Raw genomic sequence first — 12,596 nt, forward strand, 5'->3', positions numbered from 1 at the left:
CGTGTGCTGCTGGCAGTCGCCGTTGACACCTGTCGCCTGTTCTCTTGGCTGGGTCCCTGCCTTGCTGCCATTACTGACTCTGAGTTGTTTCCTCCTGCTCATGCTTCCTCCCTTCTTTCTCTCTTTCTTCCTGCATTTGTCACTCTCCCTTCTGTCTCCTCCCCCACTAGTGTTTATTGAGCATCTACTGTGTGCAAGGCACAGGGACTCCATGAACAACACTAGGACCCCTGCCTCCTTGGAGCCTACATTGTAAGGAGGGACCTCAGTCACAAGAAGCAGAAGGAACGTGCAGGGCCTATTCGAAAGTGATGGGTGCTCTGGGAAAAAGAAAAGAGAAATTGGAGCAGGATGGGTGAGATCTGTAGAGGGGTGGGGGCGGGGCAGGGCGAGTTGTGGCTGGGAAAGGCAGGCAGGCAGACAGGTGGGGTGCGGTGCAAAGCTTGTACAAGATGAAAGGCCGTCCTCCTGAAGACACACGCACAGAATTGTGAATACATCTTAGTCCCCAGGGTGAATGTTCATTTAGAATGAGAAAAGGTTACAAGAATTCGCCTGTCGCCCTGCAGTTGTCGGCCCCCAGCTTCTGACTCAGCAGCTTACCGGAACTGTTTCCATGGCCCCGCGTCCTCCTTGGAAACAGTGTCCGCTACTCCACGCCCCAGCTACCGGCAACGTCCGGCGCACGCGGGGGCTTGTGTGTGCGCGGTTGCCTGCAACTCAAGCTTCGAACCCGAATCCGCTCCTGGAAACATGTATCACTGAGAAGGAGCGATTGGTCCAGGACGTGAAGGGGGCGAGAGCTATCCAAGGACACAGATATCTGGGAAAGAGCGTTTCAGGCACAGCGAGGAGCTCAAACAAATTCCGCAGCGCCTCCCCCCACCCCCCTCTGTGTCTGTTCTGCTCAGGAGCACTTTTGCAAGCCCAGGAGTTTCTCTTCTACCTAGAAGCTGGCTAACACCACCTGCTGGGCCGCTCCATCTGCCCGGAGGTTTCCCGCTTGTTTTGCAGTAGAAACTCTTCGATAGGTATTACCGTGCCATGGAATGTCTCCACGGTTTGTGTCCACTTACAGCGGTCCATCCTGATGTATAAATATATATATATATTTATAATTATACACATGTATATATATTTATAATTATACACATGTACTCCTATCTATCCATACCTTTAATATCAATCAAACTTCACTTTTGTATTTTTTAGATGAAAATAATTATAAATTAAATCTCTACTATTTTTCTTCTGGCATCCCGAAGGACCATTTAGTACAATTGATTTCGGGTGCTATTACGTAGGCAGAAGAGTAAAAGGAAAAACGTCAGAGACAGCGCGGTGGAGCGCTGTCCTTTGGTCCGTGGTGCTGAACTCTCGTTGGGTCCTCCCACACAACGCTGTCTCCCGACTTTGGATATGGGAGACACCTAACCCTCCCAGTGTGTACAAAACAGAAGGAAATGCTATCAACGGTCACCTCCACAGGATTCGAGTTCCTAAAAATGGAATTCCAGAGGCATAAAACAAGGATTCTCTGTCTCCCATGCTGAAGGAACTAAGTGTCTCCTTCTCTTGGAAAGAAGACGACTAATAATAAAAGAGAAGGGTTTGAATACGTCTCCATATTAGCTGAGGCGTTTCACTTTCCTGCTGAAAAACATGGTCTAGGGAAATGTTAAAAGAAGGTTCTAATCCTCATATTTTCATAACTTTATAGCTTCGTAACCAAGAGTGATTGAAAACAGGAGGAAGAATTGCTGTCAAAGATTGTATAGTACAATCAGGTTGTACAGCGAGGTTGAAGAATATAAATGTTAGCAAGTACATGAATCCTCACTTCTGTGGCTCTTGGCTATTAGAAATAGGGCTGTAAATTTCTGCCTCGAGGAAGATTCTGATGATCTATAAAATGTCAGCTGATGTTGTCACAAATCAGTGGTTCATATGAATCTCATAAAGATTATAGAATCTGCAGCACTTGTTATATAAAGATGAAAGAGTATTTCCTCTCTGAATCCCCAGTTAGCTACAGATCAATGGCATGCAAATCAGAAAGCTTAAGAGAGACCTAGGGTGTTGAAAAATAGTTAGGTTTCTTGGATAAGGAAAAATGTATTGAGAACTTGGAAAAAACAAAACAATATTTGTTATTAATGGCTCCATCATATGGCATTGGAGAATTTATAGCCTTTATATCAGCTTTCTGTAGACTATTTGAAAACTCACTTTTCCCTTTCTATTGCCACAAATCTCTTGTCACTGAGAAAAAAAATTGATGTTTGATTATGGGAATCATCGCCAATGTTCAGCTTCAACATTAGCCGCAATCCCTGAATGACCTGATGCACTGAGACTCCTCTTGCAAGTTTTAAACATAGATTTTCATGAAGAAGTGCTTGCTCACAAGTGTTTTATGTCAGGCCATGTGGATATAAAGATGGAAAGGCAGAGCCTGTCTGACACTGAGGAATCTCACAATCCAGTGAGGGATGCAGATTAGAAGATAAACCAATATCATCATATGACACTGCGTGATGGATGTGCGAACAGAAGAGTGTGTCAGCACATAGCGGGAGACCTAATCAGACGGAGACGGTCTCCCCAGAGGACAGGATGCTTGACCTCACTCTTTCAAGGACAGTAGGAGTTGGGTCTGCCAGACAATGGAAGAAAGTCGTTCCAGAGAAAGAGAGCTGTGTGTGCAAAAAGGTGGGAGGCAGCAGAGCAAGATTCGGAAATGAAGTGCCATTCACGATCCCGGCACAATGAGTGTGAGTGGGCAGAAGGCAAGATCAGCAAGAGCTGTGCATATTGCGGGGGAGTTTGGCTATCCTCCTGAGAGTAAAGGGGGGTACTGAAGAATTCTGAGCAGTGAGGGGACATGACATTACTTGCATATTAAGAAGGTCCTTGCCTTGGCCTGGTGGCTCAATGGTTGGACTATCATTTTGTGCACCAAAAGGTGTGCGGGTTCAATCCCTGGTCAGGGCACATACATACCTAGGTTGCAGGTTCAGTCCCCAGCCAGGGAATGTATGGGAGGCAACCAATCAATATGTCTCTCTCACATCAGTATTTCTCTTGCTGTCTCAAATAAATAAATAAACATATCTTTGGGTGAGGATAAAGACAGAAAGTTCTCCAGACAAATAATGTAAGGAGAAGATTCACAAAGAGATGATTTGGGGATACTAGAGAAATATTGAGTCAATCAAGTCATTGAAAGTGCAGATGGAGAACAGAAGAAAGACTTGAAAGATATTTACGTAGAATCACCATATTGTATATATGAAACTAATATAACATCGTATGTCAATGATAATTAAAAAGGCATTAAAATGAAAATTTTTTTTAAAAATGAAGATATTCAGGCTATAGCTTCAGTAGGACACATTGAACAATGATTTGATAGTTTGGGGGCAAGGAAGAGAGAAAAGTCTCAGACAACCCCATGGTTCGTATTGAGAAAAGGGTAGGACCACCGAGCAAGGGGATGCAGAAGGGGGTGGCGTATGTGGGGAAAAGACGATACAGGTTTTGGACACAGTGTGTTTGAGGTGCCCGTGGATCAGAGAAGTGGAGATATGCAGCAGGAGGACACACACCTGATTCTGAAGACCTGAAAATCAGTCACGGCTCAAAGAAGATGTTTGGTTGTCATCCGTTGTGCGGAAGCCATGAGTAGGAGCCCCAGGGCGAGTGTGTGAAGTGAGGAGAGAGCCAGGTCGGGTCTCCAGAGGGAGGGAGACTCTCTCTGGAGTGACTGGAGGATGAGGGGCCGCCAGAGGAGAACCAGCTCGTGCAGACAGAGAGGTCAGAGGGGAACAGGGGAACACAGGTCAGGGAGGCCAGCGCGGGGGCGGGGGGGCTGTCCAGGGGAGAGATCGTCCCAGCGAATAGGAGGCTGCAGACATCGGCACCTACTCACCCTCCTCGTCACTTTCTGACCAATTAAAATTTCCATGTATAATGTATTTGCATGCGCTACTGAAAATGAAAACACGTAAGTGTAAATGGATTACATGACTGTACACAGCCATATTTTATAGGTGTTACAGCTACAGCGTCTGTGTCAGGTGACATCCTCCTCCCGTGTTCTTGTAGGAATCCAGAGGCTCTCCTGTCTGCTGTGCTGGAAGCAAGACCGTATAAAGCAATGATTCCCGAGGTTCCCTAGCGTAGAAATAAAATTTTATGTTCTCTGAATGAACTCTAATATATGACCGAATGGATCCTTTTGAGAGATGCTTTATAATGCCGTAATGTAACTACTTTGCACTCACAGGTTCAGTCATTCCTGTTTTGATATTTGTCATAATGTCAGAAATTATCCAGAGGTGTCCAGAGAGTAGAAATACTTTGAATATGGCAGAGACGTATTCAGAGTTCTCGACACTCTGTCACATGAACGTTGAACCGAAATAATTGAATGAGAAATAGACACGAAGAGGGCTTATTTCACGAGTTAAGGTCACAGCATTTCATAACAGCCCCAACAAGAATGCTGAATCTAAATCTGGGATACTGGTCTTTCAGGGCTAAAAGACAAGTTAGCTGAAAATCAGAAAATTATTTGTTGGGCGTGGTGTTGGCACACGTGTGTTTGTTGGGTGTATGGGAGTCAGCCAGGGGTATGCCTGGAGTCTGGATCGCCTAAGAGGTAGGATGGCCAAGGTCAGCAGGAACTGGTGCACTCTTCCCCATAGGGTCCAAATTTTAGGCGGACAGCTGCTCCCTTCTGGTTTTTCAAAGGGGATATAGTCTTATGTCTCTCCCCCCCCTTTTTTTAAGGATTTTCATTTATTTACTTTCAGAGAGAGGGGAAGGGAGGGAGAAAGAGAGGGAGAGAAACATTAATGTGTGGTTGCCTCTAGCACACCCCCTGCTGGGGACCTGCCCCACAACCCAGGCATGTGCCCTGACTGGGAGTTGAACCAGCGACCCTTTGGTTCTCAGGCTGGTGCTCAGTCCACTGAGCCACACCAGCCAGGGCTCTTATGTCTTTTATATCCACCCACTTAAGTGAGATGGGAGTCAAACACATCCACCAATTTTTTCAGAACCACTTAATTTATTAGAAAACAAATGTAGGCTTTACTTCTATGAAAAAATGATGGTTGCCATAAGCCACCACCCACAAGACATGTAATAGTTTCTCCAATTTACTATTTTGAAAAGTGTGAAAAGGAAAGAAAAGTTGAAAGAGTCTTAAGTCACCTTTCCTCTGACGGCCAGTTGGCAACCTGTGGCCACGTTGGCTCGATGAGTCTGTGTGTGGGCACATGTGTGTAAACATTGTTTGAACCAATCGAAAGTAAGGCATCGGCATCGTGACACACCCCTCTTAAGGACTCGGTAAACTCCCGAAAAGCAGGAAACGCCCTGGGTATCCAGAGCATCACTCATAACCCCAAGGACCTTAACGCTGGTATAATAACATTATACCTCCAATTTCTCCGATTGTCTCCGATATCCAGGGTCTAATCAAGAGCCACACACGGCCTTTCGCTATCATCTCTTTAGTCTCCTTCCGTCTGGAGTAATCCTCTACCCATTTCTCGTGGTGGTGTTTATGACACGCTATTTTGAAAGAATGAGCGTCGTTGTAGCACATCCCACGGTCTGAATCTGTGTTATCAGTTTCCCATGGCCGCTGGAACAAAGAACCGGGCACTGGGGCGCTTAAAACAACAGAAACGTGTTGATTCGAGGCCCCGGAGGCTAGAAACCTAAAACCCAGGAGCTGGCAGCATGGCGCTCCCCCCAAAGGCTTTGGGGGAGAATACGTTCTCACCCCCTTCAGCTTCCAGCTGCTCCTGGCACCCCGTGGTTTGGGGCGCAATCCCCTCCGAACCCTGTATAAAAACGCCATTCCTTGGATTTCAGGTTTACCCTCCTCCGGACGATCTCATTGAACTAATTACACCCAGAAAGACACGATTTCCCAATAAGGTTGCACTCTGAGGTCCTGGTGGTCAAGGTCCTGGTGTCACTGTACTGGAGACGGGGCCTTTAGAGAGCGAGTTACTGTTAAGTGAGGTCTTCAGGGCGGCCCTTTAACCCAGTATGACTGGTGTCCCTGTAAGAAGAGGGTGAGCACACACAGAGGGGACACGGAGGACAGTTGTCTGCAAGCTGAGCCCAGAGGTCTCCCGGAAACCGCCCCCTGCTGACACCGTGACCTGGGACTCCAGCCTCCAGAACTGGGAGGACGTGCATTTCTGTGGTTTAAGCCACCTGGACTGTGGCACTTTGCGGTGGCAGCCCTGGCGACACATTCCATTTTTAGTTGCTTTATGCTTGGTTTTCTTTTCCTCATCGGGCTCCACATTGACACTCTTTGAACTTAAAAAGGAAGAGACACCTCACTTCCCGGCTCTAAGACTCTCTTCCTGCCTGAGAGGCAGTTTACGCCCAGACAGATCCCTGTGTTGTCCTTCCCATCCTTTAAGGAGAGAGAGAGGAGAGAGGCAGAGCTTAAATCACAACCAATACTACATAACTTCATGATCTTTTCCTTCTCCTGTCTTCATGCTCGCACTCTCCAAAGGCTCTGACCCTTTCCGGAGGTAGGCGGGGGAGGCCTGCAGACAGCCTTCACGCGAGCCTGCCCGCGGGGACGGGAGGGCGGGGGGGAAATGTGCTTGTCACCAGAAGGACAACGCCCTCAGCTCTCCCCACGAGTTCACTGCCAACACGCACCTAGAGCAGCGCCTCTCAACCGACCTGTGAAGAAGGAACCAGAGTCTTCCCCGCAGTCTCTACTAGAATCTATGTTTATGGAAAACACGATAAAAATGAAGTTCTAGGAAAAAGAAATAAAGACAAACAAAATGTAAATCCCAAGTTCAACAGAAAATGACTCCGTCAAATTGCTTGGCATCTTTCGAGACGGCGCTGCCTGCGCTCATCACGCGCTCTCCACGGTCGGTTCGAGGCAGGCGCCGGTCCGCGTGCCGCGCGTTGAGAACGGTCGGTCCGAAGGGCGGCACAGGTCATTCCCTCCCTGTGCCATGGGTCCCTGTGTCCGTCATCTCGCTCAGAGTCCGCTGAGCTGGGTGCCGGGGAGAACTCTCTCTTTACTTTCTGTGTCTCTGCCTTCCTACTGGAGTCCATCCTACTGGGCTTTCCTGCATGGCCAAGGCCATGCAGAGCTGAGTTACTCTCGGAAGGGTCTGGGGAAGACCGATACTGTTCTTCAAGGCGTAGGTTTCTCAAATCCCTCCGACTGGAGCATTGCTAAGGTAGGCCACGCCCTCTCGCTAAGACGGATAGCTCGGTGTCTGTGGTTCGGATCACTCTGGCTTTGCCGTGACTCTGCCTGTGTCTCCATCTCGCTTCGGCCGGTCCACGGGCAGTGGAAGGCCCACAGGTGAGGCAGAGCTGCAGTGGCTCCTCTCTGGGGCCAGGCACGTCACCCACGGTAATGTCAGGTGGGAGAGCAGAGAGGCTGGCAGAGGTTCCTGGGGTGGAATCACCTGCAACCCTTGCAGAGGCGCAGAGCTGCATAATGCACATGATTTACTGGAACGAACCCTCCCCAGGGAAGCGACCGTCTGAGGGTCAGCTGCGTTTTTTGCCCAGTAATAAACAAAAGGTCGAAGGACAGTGGTCTGTTTCTGTGTGGGCATACTGAGAGTGCACGGCCCAAAGACAAAGGACAGTCTTCATTGTTACCTGGACAACAATCTTAGTTCTGTCTCCCACCTGCCTCATGAACATTTATGTGACAACTGTCCCCTGGTGAGGCCAGCTTGGTGGGGAGCCTCCTGGAGCTGTTCCAGGTGGTTTTGAATGAGCACGAGGGATCTCGGTGTCGTCACGGTGCTCCTCACGCCAGCGCACCTACCGCGGCAAGAAAACATCATGTCCAATGGGCGTGCCTGCTTTCTAGAAGAGGCGATGCAGGCGCCACCCCATTCCCCGGGATGACTGGTGAGGGCGGTGCTGGAGGAGCAGAGGGGATCCCTTTGCATGATGAGAACGTAACAGGTGTGGGTGAGGCTGGTCTAGGTCTCCAGGACCAACCCTACCATGGCTGGTTCCAAGGAAATGCGGTCCCATCCTTCACCTTGATTCTTGGCTTTGCCTGGAAAATGCCGAAGTGCTCAAGGATGGAAGGCTCTGTGGCATTAGACCATAGAGCACGCGCGAGGGAAGACGTGGCTGGCAGGTGAAAGGAGGCGTCAGTGCGGAGCTGGTTCCTTGGGAAGAGGTGGGAGCTGGGAAACACTCGGAAGGACCAGCCTTGAACGGGAAAGGAAGCTCTTTCCCTGGGTGCTCAGGAGGGAGAGCTAGACCCAGGCACGGGCACAGGTGAGTCTGTGCCTCGATGGTGGGAAGGTAGGGGAGTAATCATCGGATGGCCCCTACTTTCTCAACCAAGTGATAAGGTACAGGAGATGGAGGGTGTAAGGAAGCCACTAGCAAAGGCAGAGGGTTTGCGAGGAGACAAGGGTTAGCTTGGAGGCAGGACAGTGATCTCACCAGCAAAAATGCACTGGGTTGCTGATGGTATTGAGAATCCATCCAGGCTGTGGGTGGATTCCATCCCAAATTTTAAAGGGAAGCCAGTTTGCCCAGTTGTGTGAATCTGGCAAAGTTCACCTGCTGGGTGCAGACCTGGAGCTGGGGGAGTCTGGGTCCGGTCAGGCAAGTGTGGTGGAGGGAGAGAGGCTAGGTGAGCGCAGTGACAGGCCAGGGAGTCTGGTCTGGAGAAGAAACGTGAAGAAAGGGAAGAGAAGGTGGGGATGAAGGAAGCAGTGGGTTTCACATCATGGTCGAGGTGAAATATAATGGAAGTTCTCGGTCAAGTGCCCTGGAAGCTAAGGGGCCGGGCTTCCTGTATGTGATAGTTTGGAGGTGGTGCGAGCTTTGGTGGTGTGTGCACAATGACACAAGAGGATGACAACAGCGGAGCAGAGAAAAAAGTTATTTTTGGCCACAGGAAGCCAGGGAACCGATTGGCCAGGGCGTTGGGTGGATCATCCATGAAGATATGGAAGTTTTCGAGGAGGATGATGAGGGTGGGCGGACAGGACACTTGAGAAAGAGACCAGCTCCGTCGATGACAGTGGGCAGTGGGAGGAGGGGGTGGTGTTGATGGACGCTGTGAGGGTCGGGGGAGCGGGGAGGGGTAGCCCCTTCTGTGTGGGTGCTCCAGGTCTCCCTGGACTCGGTTTCGGGAAATGGGGTGCGCCTGCCGGGAGACGCTGAGGACGGGGGTGGCGGGGGATTGCCGACCACAGGGCTGGTTCCAAGGGTGTGGCGCATTATGCACAAGACACGTTTGCCTTCTGTTGCTCATCATGTTTTCATTCACTAAAAAGACACAAATGCCCATTGAAGAAAAGTTGGGAAACATAGAAAAGTATAAAAAAGACAATAAAAAACCGCTCATAGTCTAATCCTTCGTGATAGTCATTTTTAAATGCTTTGTGTATTTCCTTCCAGTCTTTTTTCTTCGTACATGTGTGTACACATATGCGTGTACAGGCATACATTGCCCACGTTAACATCACGCAGTGTGTTTGGTTTTGTGCCCCAGAAGCAATGGAGCCTCGTGGTCACATACATGGGCTCTGCGGCCGACTGGCCTAAGTTCAAGTGCTGGGTTTGCCGCTCATCAGCTGTGTGATCTTGGCCAAGGTTCTTAAATCTCTGGCCCAGCTTCCACATTTTTTAACTGGAGAAAAGAGTGGAATTAATCATGCCATCAGTTAATATGAGGGTTAATGAGATAGTGTATATATATATATAGCAACTTATCACATTGTCCGGCACACAGTTAAGTACTCAAGAAAATTTTCTTTTCTTTAAGTTATTACGAGACTTTTTCAGGCATACTGTTACATATTCTTCAAATACAGGGTGCTTGCTGGTTACCTAGCACCCGTTAGGCTTGTGGACTGCATGCCCATCCCTTTTGATGACAATGTAATATGGACACTAAGTCAGCACAGTGTAGCAGAAGGCTCCGGAGTCCCTACTTACTATCTGTGTGACCCTGGGTGAGTTACTTATTGTCTGTAACTTCAATCTTCTAATCTGTGAAATGGGTACAGTTATATTTTCCCTGAGCTGTGATAATTAGCTGATACAATACACGGGAAGTGCTCAGTAAATCTTAGTGCCGCTGCTGGTGGTGGTGGTGGTGTTTTCAAACATGAAAGTTGCTTCCAATGTGTGCCAATCGCATTGCTAGTTTTATCATTTGTAGAGAGTGAAGTTAACTGAAAGTGTAGAACTTAGCCAGAAAACAGGGGAGCTCTGGTTGACCCATGGACAAAATACTGGATTCAAGATTCTGGCCCTGGCTGGTGTAGCTCGGTGGATTGAGGTCACTGGTTTGATTCCCAGTCAGGGCACATGCCTGGGTTGCAGGCCAGGTCCCCACCCAGCAGGGAGCAAGTGAGAGGCAACCACACACTGATGTTTCTCTCCTTCTCTTCCTCCTTTCCCCTCTCTTTAGAAAAAAATAAAATAAAATATTTTAAAAATTTTAAAAAAAGATTCTGGAAGTAAAATAAAACCTGTGATTTAACAACAAATATGTCTGGCTTTTTTTGTAAGAGTATTGAATCAAGCAAAAAGGCAACCACTTCCAGGGGATGTGTCATTGGATTATAAGGTGATGACACACTCCACGACAGCCAGTCTTGTTACTTTTGGGCCACACCCAGGATGCTTCCTGTCTTCAGGAGATCAGGGTTGGTAAGCCTAGCGACTTTGTTACTGGCTGTCAGCTTATGATGACTAGAAGTACACACATCTATTAATATTCTCTTTGGCTTCAAGCCCCGATTCTAAAAATATGATCCAGCAGATGTCATACTGGTTTTCATGTGATCACTAAACTCATTATTTTCCCCAGATATAATCTTCTATTTGATGACTCCAGCGCTAATGAATGCAATACAATTTCTGTTATTGTCAGAAAAATCCTGGTAGACTCTTAGTTATTATCTCAGCTGATAATATAGGCCTGAATTCAGAGATGTAATTCAAATTTTTTTGAAGCCGTGGGAGATCTGTTTGCTTCATCTTCTGCTCCACGCGTGAAGCAATTAACTTTGGTTATATCAATAGAACTCCGTCCCATACCAAAAGGAAAATTGTCCCAACATTTTGCACGCTGTTTAAGATATTAAAGTCATAGAGCTGGAAGCACCAGACATACTGCAAAGTAGAACCTGGCTAAAGGCAATACAGCGAAGATCTTTAGCTCCAATTGCTGGAGCTAAATCAGGGGTGGGAATGCATGATGCTCTGTGCTCTCCCTCTCTTTGATGGGTCTTTGGCTGGAAGCACCGATGGGAAGCATCAGTGCCCCGTGATGAAGGCCGTGTCTACCTAAGGCCAGGAGTCGGACTGAGTTTTTCACATGCCGTAGTCTAGGGCAGCAAAGACATCATTTGTAACGATAGATTACAAAAGATTGTTCTCTCTGGAACAGAGTCTGTTTCCAGAGAGAGGTAGAAAGCGAACAGAAAGGAGCATGGCGGTGGAAGAGCAGCCCCCGGCCACCAGGCGGAGCTTGCAGGGCCCAGGACTAGTCCTCAGTCCTGAGCGCGCCACCCACGTCCTCCCCACAGGGTCCTTTGTGGGTGTGAAGGACCTCATGACAGTGGTTACCGCGGAAGGACATCCTATTGACCCTCAGGCCTGTGATTTTTATCTGTCAGTTTTGTCCCCCTTTTCCTTCCTTTTAAAAAAATCTCAGTTGTCCCCTTGCTGGTGTAGCTCAGTGGATTGAGCTCGGGCTGTGAACCAAAGTGTCGCAGGTTCAATTTCCAGTCAGGGCACATGCCTGGGTTGCAGGCCATGACCCCCAGCAACCGCACATTGATGTTTCTCTCTCTCTCTCTCTCTCTCCCCCTTCCCTCTCTAAAAATAAATAAATAAAATCTTTTAAAAAATCTCAGTTGTCCCATATTCCTCCGTTTCACCTGTTTCTTCTATTGTCACAACTCGGGCTGAGCTGGCCTCCCCTTGTGCGGGGGCCATGGCTGGATAATGCCTTGTACCCGTACGAAATTTTGACCAGTGTCTGCACGTTTAACCCACACCAGGTCTGCACCTGGCTATTTTGTGGGTGTTCCACGGGCAGGTATGGCATCGTATGCTTTTCAATGAACAGTATTTTAACCTCATCCCACTCCCTGAAACAGCGACTTTTGATTTTGAGATCCAGTACCTCGCGTCTGCATCGTCAGCTGGGTGGACAAGCTAAGGGAACCCTGTATTCGATCCAGAAACGCCTTTCACTAATAAACCTCCAGGACATCCACGAGGATTAATTTAAACCTAAACGCTTCCCCATTTATTTGATACTAATACACAGTATCGATATTGCACGGCCGAGTTTAATCATTTGTAAGTGTTTTATGGGTAGAAACACAGCGACCGGAAAGGCAAGTTGGCTCATGAAACCTTGCCTACAGACGCAGGAGGTGCAGGAGGTGCGGATGGCGCTGGAAACATCCACTCTTTGCCTCCCCCCAGCCCCGCCCCCGACAAGTCCCGTTCAGATTCTGCTCGCTGTGCCTCGGTGCTGGTGCCGGGAGAAGCTTTCATTCATCTGGCCACTAGAG

Source organism: Phyllostomus discolor, chromosome 11 (assembly GCF_004126475.2).
Source record: "Phyllostomus discolor isolate MPI-MPIP mPhyDis1 chromosome 11, mPhyDis1.pri.v3, whole genome shotgun sequence".
Taxonomy (NCBI): domain Eukaryota; kingdom Metazoa; phylum Chordata; class Mammalia; order Chiroptera; family Phyllostomidae; genus Phyllostomus; species Phyllostomus discolor.